The sequence below is a fragment of the Mus musculus genome, chromosome 12, assembly GCF_000001635.26.
Source record: "Mus musculus strain C57BL/6J chromosome 12, GRCm38.p6 C57BL/6J".
NCBI lineage: Eukaryota > Metazoa > Chordata > Mammalia > Rodentia > Muridae > Mus > Mus musculus.
Window position 1 is genome coordinate 74,253,162 of NC_000078.6, and position 12,778 is coordinate 74,265,939.

The 12,778-nt window shown below is 37.2% G+C and overlaps 1 protein-coding gene across 11 annotated transcripts in view; it reads left to right on the forward strand.

The window, feature by feature from the left end:
• Positions 1-12,778, forward strand: part of Syt16 (synaptotagmin XVI) — a 270,293-nt gene that overhangs the window by 255,538 nt on the left and 1,977 nt on the right. The gene's annotated exons all lie outside the window — the stretch shown is intronic.

The window sequence follows — 12,778 nt, forward strand, 5'->3', positions numbered from 1 at the left end:
CCTGATCTTTCTAAGACTTTTAAAATGAAGGGATGCTGAATTTTGTCAAATGCTTTTTCATCATCTAATAAAATGATCCTGTGGTTTTTTTCTTTGAATTTGTTTCTGTAGTGGATTATCTTTATGAATTTCCATATATTGAAGCATCCGTGCATCCCTGGGATGAAGCCTAATTGATGATGGTGAATGATCAGTATGATGTGTTCTTGGATTCAGTTGTCAAGAATTTTATTGAGTATTTTGCATCAATATTCACAAGAGAGATTGGTCTGAAGTTCTCTTTCTGTGTTTGATTTTTGTGTGGTTTATGTATAAGTGTAATTGTGACTTCATAGAACAAATTGGGTAGTGTTCCCTCTGTTTCTATTTTGTGGACTAGTTTGAAGAGTATTGGTATTAGGTCTTCTTTAAAAATCTGATAGAATTCTCCACTAAACCCATCTGGTCCTGGGCTTTTGTTAGTTGGGAGACTATTAATGGCTGCTTCTATTTCTTTAGAGGTTATGGGAAAATATAATCATTTGTAGTTGACACAGGAGAGTCTTGTCCATTGTGTTCAGAATTCCTGATAAACAGTTTATATTTGTTCACAGAACAGTCCCAAGATATCTATGTTTCAGGTGCCTAAAAACAATTTTCCTGATAATTATCTTCCAGCCTTCTCATGCCTTATCTTAATAATAAGCATCCTTTGATATACTGCACTTAGATAATTCTCTGTTTTCTAGACAAAAATCTGACTGACACAGTAACCCACAATCTTAATTGGAATGCTGCCTTCACAAAAAGCAAGCATTAGAATTAGCTTAGAAGTCAGGGCCAATTCATGAAGAAGGTAGGATCAGAAGACAGAAAAATGGAGTGTGGTAATACATGTCCCAAGAGGGTAAAACTGCCATATTGTATCTTAGAAGGGGAGAGACATGCCCACCCAACATGTGGCTCTAGGGAAAGAGATCCTGAAAACTCCAGAATTTAGAAGTGTGTGCTTTGGTGTGCTTGGCTTAATTTAGGGAATAAGAGAAACAAGAAAGCCTTGGAAAAGAACAGATTCACGTAAGAACTGACTAATGTGTAACTGACCCATGTTACAAGCAATAGAAAGAAAGTATAAAAATTCACACCTTTCAGTATTTGAAAATCAAGTTGCTTTACAACTCTAAACAGAAAAAGGTAAATTTTTAAAGTATTTGTGAAGCAAGGGTCTATTAAAGGTTGGCAGGTGAATACTGATATATGGTGAATATCAAATTAAGGCTGTAGCCAGACTATGAGGAGTTCTAACACAACCAGGATCACAGGAAGGACAAGCTCCAGTCAGATATAGCGAGGAGAGGTAGCACTAGTGATATTAAGAAGGGAGTTGAGGCAAGCATAAGAATATAAGTAACAGAAATCAAGGTTACTTGACATCATCAGAACCCAATTCTCCCAACATAGCAAGTCCTGGATACACCATCACATTGGAAAAGCAAGACTCAAATCTAAAATCACTACTCACAATGATGATAGAGGACTTTAAAAAGGACATAAATAACTCCCTTAAAGAGATACAAGAGAACACAGGTAAACAGGTAGAAGTCCTTAAAGAGGAAACATAAAAATCCCTTAAAGAATTACAGGAAAACACAATCAAACAGGCGAAGGAAATGAACAAAGCCATCCAAGATCTAAAAATGGAATCAGAAACAATAAAGAAATCATAAAGGGAGACAACCCTGGAGTTAAAAAACCTAGGAAAGAGATCAGGAGTCATAGATGCAAGGATCACCGACAGAATACAAGAGATAGAAGAGAGAACCTTGGGTGCAGAAGATACCATAGAAAACATTGACCCAACAATCAGAGAAAAAGCAAAAGGCAAAAAGCTCCTAACCCAAAACATCCAGGAAATCCAAAACACAATGAGTCTCCTGTGTCAACTACAAATGATTATATTTTCCATTTTCTTCTACTTGGTGACCTTTTGTGGGTAGCATTCACTACTGGAATCTAACTGGGATTTAACTGGCAAGAAATTTAGGGGAATTTAGTTTTAGGACTTTAAGTGTCTTTGGTACAGGAGAAATCTTAGAAAGATATGCACCTAGTAATATGTGGTCCAGAGAGAACTTTCTTGACAGTAACATTCCAGGCAGCTTAATAGCATAAGGCATAGCAACAAAATAGGTAAAACTTGAAAGGAATAAATGAAACTAACATTATATATAGAAAATCTGATTGTCTGCATTAAATCACAAGATTCTCTACAGATTTGTACTCATTTAGAATTGTATTCAAGTACATCAGTAAAAATTAACAAATTAAGTTTTTAGAGTATTAGTATTCTAATAGAAATACATCATGTAAGATAGCAGAGAATAACTTCAATCATGGCAAGTGGGAAGATTACGAAAGGAATGGTAAAACATTTTGGAAAAAAATAAATAACAGAAGGAAACTAAGTGGGTAAGTTGATAGATATACTATGTTCATTGACAAAGAATTCTATATGCTGTAAGCATCAGCTTTTCCTATATTAGTTTATATTTACAGTATAGCTCTAGTACAAATTCCAACAGTTTTTAAAATTCTTACATTATATTTTAACTGTGTGTGTGTGTGTGTGTGTGTGTGTGTGTGTGTGTATGTGTAGGGTCATGTATAGAGTATAACTTGAGGGAATTTGTTCCCTCCTTCACCATGTGGGTTTTGGGAAATTAAAATCATGTCAGGATTGGTAGCAAGCACCTGCATCTACTGAGCCACCTCTTTGTCCTCTAACCATACATATATTTTTTTAACTTGACAGGATGATTTTGAAATTCATGTGCAATTAAATAATTAAAATAAGCTAAAACTTTAAACTAAAAAAAAATCACATTTTAAAGATGAATAGGGATCATTCTACATAAAGCATAAAAGCACATTTTAAACATGACATAGAGATTACCCAAAGCAGCAAGACATATTTTAAGAAGATGATAATAAATATTATCAAGCATGAACCCTGAAGAACGACTAGACATGGCCATGGGTTATATACTGGATAATATACTGAATACGCTTTCTCATATAGAAAAAAAATAGTTAGCTCCTTGTCTCCTACCAAAATATTAATTTTAGCCAGATTAAATATCAAAAGAAAAAATTAGAACTTACAGAGGAAACTAGAAGAGAGTAAAGACTTTGGGTAGGGTGTTTTAGTGGTAAAACTAAATAAATAATGAAGAATTCCCTAAGAAGAAAGACATTAATAAACTTCAAAATAAATTTTGAAATACTATGAAAGTCACTTTAAATACAGCAAGAAGGAAAGCCACTGACAGGGAGAAAATATTGTCAGTAAATACAAGTAGCAAAAAGATTTCCTATCTAGAATTTTAAAAAACACAAACATCCACTCACATCTCTGGGAGAGACTGTTGACTACCAGTAGAGTACACAGAAAAACAGTTACTAATGCCTTTGTGTTTCTTGGCTGTTACAAACAAATGTCCTTTACAAAAATGGGTAAACAAGCTGGCATTCATTAATACATCAGAACAGGACATACGGAAAACAAATGTATTTGTCTGTCTGTCTCAACCATATAGAGATACTATTTAAAAATTTAATGTTGAGTGAAAAATTATATTTATCTAGGTGCTGGTGATCACTGACTATGTTATATGCTAATTATATTTTTGTTCCCCAACTATATGAGGCATCTCTCCAAAGTATGTTCTATTATAACACATATTCAAAGTGTAGCATATGGAAATGCGAGGTCAGGAGAGCACTTGGCTAAGCTAGTGCTCTCCACTGAAATTGTTTGCCATAACCATTTACAGGTTTTCCTTTGAAGGTGTTTGTGTGCTTTTGGTTGACAACGTGTTTCTGCAATATGATAAAATACTGATATATTTTCATCATTAAACTGCTGCATGGCTACTAAAAGGGAAAAAAAAGATTTAGGAAGATATACACCAGAGTGATAAATATATTATTGTACAAAAACACCTTAAATATGTTTTTTATTTCTTTTGTTTACATGTGGTAAAGATCTATAAACATCCATGGAAGTGATAAACTATAACTTTAGAACGTGAACGTGCCAAAGAGGGAGGCTTAAGAATTGTCAATATGTAGCAGAGGATGGCATAGTCAGCCATCAATGGGAGGAGAGGCCCTGGGTCTTGCTAAGATCATATGCCTCAATACAGGGGAATGCCAGGGCCAGGAAGCAGGAGTGGATGGGTTGAGAGCAGGGTGGGGAGAGGGTATAGGGAACTTTTGGGATAGCATTTGAAATGTAAATGAAGAAAATATCTAATATAAAAATGAAATGAAAAAAAGCCTTAAAAATTAAAAAAAAACGGAAACAAAACAAAACAACAACAACAACAACAACAACAAAAACAAAAAACAAAAACCAGAAAACAGTACCTTAAAAAAAAATAAGAATTGTCAATATGGCTACTTGGTTTGTTTTGAGACAGTATTACTATATAGCTTAGTAAGTCGAGGCTATGTAAGCCCAGGTAGCTTCAATCGCATAACAAACCTTCTGTCTTGGCTTCTCATGTGCTGGAATTACAGATGTGAACCATTACACCCAAGTTCTTGTTTACTTTTTTTTATTAGATATTTTCTTTATTTACATTTCAAATGCTATTCCAAAAGTTCCCTATACCCTCCCCCCACCCTGCTCCCCTACCCACCCACTCCCACTTCTTGGCCCTGGCATTCCTCTGTACTGGGGCATATGAAGTTTGCATGACCAAGGAGTCTCTCTTCCCAATGATGGCCAACTAGGCCATCTTCTGCCACATATGCAGCTAGAGATATGAGCTCTGGGGGTACTGGTTAGTTCATATCATTGTTCCACCTATAGGGTTGCAGACACCTTCAGCTCCTTGGGTGCTTTATCTAGCTTCTCCATTGGGGCTCCTGTGTTTCATCATATAGATGAGTGTGAGCATCCACTTCTGTATTTGCCAGGCACTGGCATAGCCTCATACAAGAAGCTATATCAGAGTCCCTTCAGCAAAATCTTGCTGGGATATGCAATAGTGTCTGGGTTTGGTGGCTGATTATGGGATGGATCCCCAGGTGGGGTAGTCTCTGGATAGCCCATTCTTTCATCTTAGTTCCAAACTTTGTCTCTATAACTCCTTTCATGGGTATTTTGTTCCATATTCTAAGGAGGAATGAAGTATCCACCCATTGATCTTCCCTCTTCTTGATTTTTTTGTGTTTTGCAAATTGTATCCTGGGTATTCTAAGTTTCTGGGCTAATATCCACTTATTAGTGAGTGCATATCAAGTGACTTCTTTTGTGATTGGGTTACCTCACTCAGGATGATATCCTCCAGATACATCCATTTGCACAAGAATTTCATAAACTCACTGTTTTTAATAGCTGAGTAGTACTCCATTGTGTAAAAGTACCACATTTTTTGTATCCATTCCTCTATTAAAGGACATTTGGGTTCTTTCCAGCTTCTGGCTATTATAAATAAGGCTGCTATGAACATAGTGGAGCATGTGTTCTTATTACCAGATGGAACATCTTATGGGTATATGCCCAGTAGAGGTATTGCTGGATATTCCAGTAGTACTATGTCCAGTTTTCTGAGGAACTGCCAGACTGACTTCTAGACTGGTTGTACAAGCTTGCAATTCCACCAGCAATAGAAGAGTGTTCCTCTTTCTCCACATCCTTGCCAGCATCTGCTGTCACCTGAATTTTTGATCTTAGCCATTCTGGCTGGTGTGAGGTGGAATCTCAAGATTGTTTTGATTTGCATTTCCCTGATGATCAAGGATGTTGAACATTTTTCAGGCACTTCTCAGCCATTCAGTATTACTCAGTTGAGAATTCTTTGTTTAGCTCTGTATCCCATTTTAATGGGGTTATTTGAATTTCTGGAGTCCAGCTTCTTGATATATATATAGTTATATTGGATATTAGTCCCCTATCAGATCTAGGATTGGTAAAAATCCCTTCCCGATCTGTTGGTGGCCTTTTTGTCTTATTGACAGTGTCTTTTGCCTTACAGAAGTTTTGCAATTTTATGAGGTCTCATTTGTCAATTCTTGATCTTACAGCACAAGCCATTGCTGTTCTGTTTAGGAATTTTCCCCCTGTGCCCATATCTTTGAGGCTTTTCCCCACTTTCTCCTTTATTAATTTCAGTGTCTCTGGTTTTATGTGGAGGTCTTTGATCCACTTAGACTTGAACTTTGTACAAGGAGATAAGAATGGATCAATTTGCATTCTTCTACATGATAACTGCCAGTTGTGCCAGCACAATTATTTGAAAATGCTGTCTTTTTTCCACTGGATGTTTTTAGCTTCCTTGTCAAAGATCAAGAGAGTATAGGTGTGTGGATTCATTTCTGGGTCTTCAAGTCTATACCATGATCTACCTGTACCAGTACCATGCAGTATTTATCACAATTGCTCTGTAGTACAGCTTAATGTCAGGCATGGTGATTCCACCAGAGGTTCTATTATTGTTGAGAATAGTTTTTGCTATCCTAGTTTCTTTGTATTCCAGATGAATTTGCAAATTGCCCTTCCTAATTCAGTGAAGAATTGAGTTGGAATTTTGATGGGGATTGCATTGAATCTGTAGATTACTTTCGGCAGGACAGCCATTTTGACTATATTAATCCTGCCAATCCATGAGCATGGGAAATCTTTCCATCTTCTGAGATCTTCTTCAATTTCTTTCTTCAGAGACTTGAAGTTCTTTTCATACAGATCTTTCATTTCCTTAGTTAGAGTCACACCAAGGTATTTTATATTATTTGTGACTATTGAGAAGGTGTTGTTTCCCTAATTTCTTTCTCCGTCCGTTTATCCTTTGTGTAGAAAAAGGACATTGATTTGTTTGAGTTAATTTTATATCCAGCTGTTGCACAGAAGCTGTTTATCAAGTTTAGGAGTTCTCTGGTGGGATTTTCGGGGTCACTTATATATACTATCATATCATATGCAAATAGTGATATTTTGACTTCTTCCTTTCCAATTTGTATCCCAGTGATCTCCTTTTGTTGTCGAATTGCTCTGGCTAGGACTTCAAGTACTATATTGAATAGGTAGGGAGACAGTGGGCAGCCTTATCTAGTCCCTGATTTTAGTGGGATTGCTTCGAGTTTCTCTCCATGTTGTTTGATGTTGGCTAATGGTTTGCTGTATGTTGCTTTTATCATGTTTAGGTATGGGCCTTGAATTCCTGATCTTTCCAAGACTTTTATCATGAGTGGGTGTTGGATTTTGTCAAATGCTTTCTCAGCATCTAATGATATGATCTTGTGGTTTTTGTCTTTGAGTTTGTTCATATAGTGGATTACGTTGATGGATTTCCATATATTAAACCATCCCTGCATCCGTGGGATGAAGTCTACTTGGTCATGATGGATGATTGTTTTGATGTGTTCTTGGATTCGGTTTGCAAGGATTTTATTGAGTATTTTTGCATCAATATTCATAAGGGAAATTGGTTTGAAGTTCTCTTTCTTTGTTGGATCTTTGTGTGGTTCAGGTATCAGAGTAATTGTGGCTTTATAGAATGAATTGAGTAGAGTATCTTCTGTTCCTATTTTGTGAAATAGTTTGAGGAGAGTTGGAATTAGGTCTTCTTTGAAGGTCTGATAGAACTCTGCACTAAACCCATCTGGTCCTGGGCTTTTTTGGGTTGGGAGACTATTAATGACTGCTTCTATTTCTTTAGGGGAAATGGGACTGTTTAGATTGTTAATATGATCCTGATTTAACTTTGGTACCTGGTGTCTGTCTAGGAAATTGTCCATTTCATCCAGGTTTTCTAGTTTTGTTGAGTATAGCCTTTTGTAGAAGGATCTGATGATGTTTTGGATTTCCTTAGGTTCTGTTGTTATGTCTTCTTTTTCATTTCTGATTTTGTTAATTAGGATACTGTACCTGTGCCCTCTAGTTAGTCTGGCTAAGGGTTTATCTATCTTGTTGATTTTCGCAAAGAACCAGCTCCTCGTTTGGTTGATTCTTTGAATAGTTCTTTTTTTTCCACTTGGTTGATTTCAGCCCTGAGTTTGATTATTTCCTGCCATCTACTCCTCTTGGGTGAATTTGCTTCCTTTAGTTCTAGAGCTTCTAGGTGTGCTGTCAGGCTGCTAGTGTATGCTCTCTCTAGTTTCTTTTTGGAGGCACTCAGGGCTATGAGTTTTCCTCTTAGGACTACCTTCATTGTGTCCCATAAGTTTGAGTATGTTGTGACGTCATTTTCATTAAGCTCTAAAAAGTTTTAAATTTCTTTCTTTCTTTCATCCTTGACCAAGGAATCATTGAGTAGAGTGTTGTTCAGTTTCCAGGTGAATGTTGGCTTTCTATTATTTATGTTGTTATTGAAGATCAGTCTTAGTCCGTAGTGATCATATATGATGCAGGCGATAATTTCAATATTTTTGTATCTGTGGAGGCCTGTTTTGTGAATAATTATATGGTCAATTTTGGAGGAGTTAACATGTGGTGCTGAGAAGAAGGTATTTCCTTTTTTTAGGATAAAGTATTCTGTAGATATCTATTAAATTCATTTGTTTCATAACTTCTGTTAGTGTCCATGTGTTTCTGTTTAGTTTCTGTTTCCAGGATCTGTCCATTGGTTAGAGTGGGGTGTTGAAGTCTCCCACTATTATTGTGTGAGGTACAATGTGTGCTTTGAGCTTTCCTAAAGTTCCTTTAATGAATGTGGCTGCCCTTGTATTTGGAGCATAGATATTCAGAATTGAGAGTTCATCTTGGTAGATTTTACCTTTGATGAGTATGAAGTGCCCCTCCTTGTCATTTTTGATAACTTTGGGTTGGAAGTCAATTTTATTCGATATTAGAATGGCTACTCCAGCTTGTTTCTTCAGACCATTTGCTTGGAAAATTGTTTTCCAGCCTTTCACTCTGAGGTAGTGTCTGTCTTTTTCCCTGAGGTGGGTTTCCTGTAAGCAGCAAAATGTTGGGTCCTGTTTGTGTAGCCAGTCTATTAGTCCATGTCTTTTTATTGGAGAATTGAGTCTATTGATATTAAGAGAAATTAAAGAAAAGAAATTGTTGCTTCCTGTCATTTTTGTTGTTAATGTTGGGATTCTGTTCTTACAGCTCTCTTCTTTTAGGTTTGTTGAAGGATTACTTTCTTGCTTTTCTAGGGTGTAATTTCCATCCTTGTTTTAGTGTTTTCCCTTTATTATCCTTTGAAGTTCTGGATTTGTGGAAAGATATTGTAAGAATTTGGTTTTATCATGGAGTACTTTGGTTTCTCCGTCTATGGTAATTGAGAGTTTTGCTGGGTATAGTAGCCTGGGTTGGCATTTGTGTTTTCTTAGGTTCTGCATAACATCTGTCCAGGATCTTCTGGCTTTCATTGTCTCTGGTGAGAAGTCTGGTGTAATTCTAATAGGCCTGCCTTTATATGTTATTTGACCTTTTTCACTTACTGCTTTTAATATTCTATCTTTATTTATTGCTTTTGTTGTTCTGATTTTTATGTGTTGGGAGGAATTTCTTTTCTGGTCTTGTCTATTTGGAGTTCTGTAGGCTTCTTGTATGTTCATGGGCATCTCTTTCTTTAGGTTTGGGAATTTTTCTTCTATAATTTTGTTGAAGATATTTGCTGGCCCTTTAAGTTGAAAATCTTCATTCTTATCTACTCCTATTTTCTGTAGGTTTGGTCTTTTCATTGTATTCTGGATTTCCTGGATGTTTTGAGTTTTTTGCATTTTGCATTTTCTTTGATTTTTGTGTCCATGTTCTCTATGGAATCTTCTGCACTCGAGATTCTCTCTTCCATCTCTTGTATTCTGTTGCTGTTGCTTGCATCTATGGTTCCTGATTTCTTTCCTAGGGTTTCTATCTCCAGAGGTGTCTCACTTTGGGTTTTCTTTATTGTTTCTACTTCCCTTTTAGGTCTTGGATGGTTTTGTTCAACTCCATCCCCTGTTTGGTTGTGTTTTCCTGTAATTCTTTAAGGGATTTTTGTGTTTCCTCTTTAAGGGCTTCTACCTCTTTAGCACAGTTCTCCTGTATTTCTTTAAATGAGTTATTAATGTCCTTCTTGATGTCCTCTTCCAGCATCATGACATATGATTTTAAATCCAAGTCTTACTTTTCATGTGTGTTGGGGTATCCAGTATTGGCTGAGGTGGGAGTGATGGTTTCTGATGATGGTGAGTGGTCTTGGTTTCTGTTAGTAAGATTCTTACGTTTGCCTTTCACCATCTGGTAATCTCTGGAGTTAGTTGTTATAGTTGTCTCTAGTTGGAGCTTGTTCCTTCTGTGATTCTGTTAGCCTCTGTCAGCAGTCCTGGGAGTCCAGCTCTCTTCTGAGTCTCAGTGATCAGAGAACTCTCTGCAGGCAAGCTCTCCTCTTTCAGGGATGGTGCACAGAGGTCTGGCATTCAGACCTGCCTCCTGGCTGAAGATGAAGGCCTGAAACAGGGCCTGTCCCAGATGCGTTGCCTCTGCAGTCTGCACACTCAACTGCACAGACTGGTCTCCAAGGGACATGCGACCTAAGTTGGTTCCCTCACCTGTTCAGTCAGTCAGAGCCCTTGCCAATCACACTCAAATTCTTATTTCTTAAAAGGCAAACAAATGCAGAAAATATCAGTAGCAAATGTGAAAATTGCTAAAGATCCCAAATGGGAACAAGTCATATTAGTTTGTATTTCCTATGTATTTAAAATACTTTATAAGTACTAATATACTTATTAATATACTAAAAAGGAACAGAGTTAAATGGCCAACTCCTTTTCATTTGAGATATGTCCTATATATTTGAATTACACAGGCCCCTGTTCTGGAAGCTCACTCTGTAGTAGTTGGTAGAACATCCCTTGAAGGCACACTGCATTAGTTGGTACAGCATCCCTGACAGCTCACTGTGCATTAGTTGGTATAGAATCCCTGGAGGCTCACTGGTACAGCATCCTTGTAGGCTCACTCTACAGTAGTTTGTAGACTATTGTGTTGTGAATGGGCAAACATTTTGAATGGGCTTTTTCTATGACTTCATTTCTTTGGGGTAAATGCCTTCTATGCTCTAAATGACATACTTTTGTGTCTTGATAAATTGGGGTTGTGCACTATTATAAGTAAAATAAAAATATATTACCAGAGTCACTTCATTGACCATTTTAAGACTTTTAACCACAATTTCTGTTTCTAATGTAGATGCATGCTTCTCTTTAAACATCCAAAATGTTAGAGTGTACATGGCATTTTCCCTATTCCGTGAGACAAATGTTGAGACAAGCCACTGAACTGCTGAGGGATTCTGACCCATTGAAGCCTTTGATGATGGGTCTGAGTTACTAAAGACACTGTAAAGAGTTCTGAATCTTTATAAGATAAATTTTTGCTCAATGTTGTTTTATAACTTCTGTGATCAATTTCTAAAGAAATAAAATAGAAATAAAATAGGATTCATTTGAGTTGTGTATTTGCCTAACTGCACTCTGTATTTAGTGCACTGGTATTAGTCTTACCAGTTCACTGGAGTCAGTTGTGGGACCCCAGAAGACTCTCGTTGTGTGTCTGCCAGTTTCTCATAGGCAGGAATTTCCAGACACATTGACTAAAGCTTTCCTTTTTGAACTGGACAGTGTCTCTTCCTTTGGTCTGGTGACCCTGTGTTGAATTGCTTATAAAATGGTCTTTCGGTGCCATGTACCTATGTCACATAGTGGTGATGTTAATGGTAAGTGGCCTTTCTTATAATTAGAGATCTATCCTGAGACAGGCCGAAGTTCAGAATTTTCTTTGCAATATGAACAAGTCTTTGTTTGAAAGATTGACTCCATCCCCACTGCTCTAACTGGCAGGATCTCCTGAGCAGATCAATGCCTGCAGTGAGCTTTCATACAGGGCCCCTGCTGCTGCTGGACAGCTGCAGAGGCACAGGCTCATTCCCATTGTGGGTCTGTTGACAGCTTCTCCGGAGAACAGTTTGAGGAGTGGAGAGCCCTGTTTCTGAGACAGAGAAGTGTTTTCACACCTGAAGTGCAACCTCACACCTTGTGTTTCTCAGCAGATAAGTGCATAAAATAACACATCAACCCGGAATAGAAAAAAAGATCAACATACAAAGAAAACTGTAGGTTGTAATTTGCTTCCTACCTTACAATGCGCTGAGAGGAAATTACAGAGATCTGGGTTTACGCTTTTGAACAGTTTGACTGGTGGTTAGCTGGGGAAGTGAGCTGCAAACTCAAGGCTTCTGCCTGCACTGAACAGAGAATAGACAGAGGAAACTTAGGAACACATAAACATTTTTTTGTGGCATTGTGAATCTAAGGTAGAAGCAGCTACATCTGGGTCCTTTCAATAAAATCTTGCTAGTGTATGCAATGGTGTCAGCGTTTGGATGCTGATTATGGGGTGGATCCCTGGATATGGCAGTCTCTACATGGTCCATCCTTTCATCTCAGCTCCGAAGCAAAACTTTTATTAAAGGTCCAAACATTATCAATGAAGTGATTTTAATAACAGATTTGTGAGGATAATTTTCTTTATAATGATTCATTCAGAAATTTTAGCCAAAGTAGATGACGTTGGTAAAATTTGGATGCTTTCTTTTCCTTTTGGCAACTGAAAATAGGAATTAGTCAGCACTTCATAGTCTTTTAGTATAAGGGTCTTAAAACGGGTGGTTTTACTTGAGTTTCTTGCTTGAAAACATGAGTTTGAAAGAAAACAAAGGTTTAACTTTCTGTCTGTTCATGAATATTCATCATAAAATAGTTGTTGAAAGTCACGCCCCCATGTTGTACTAGATCAGGCATG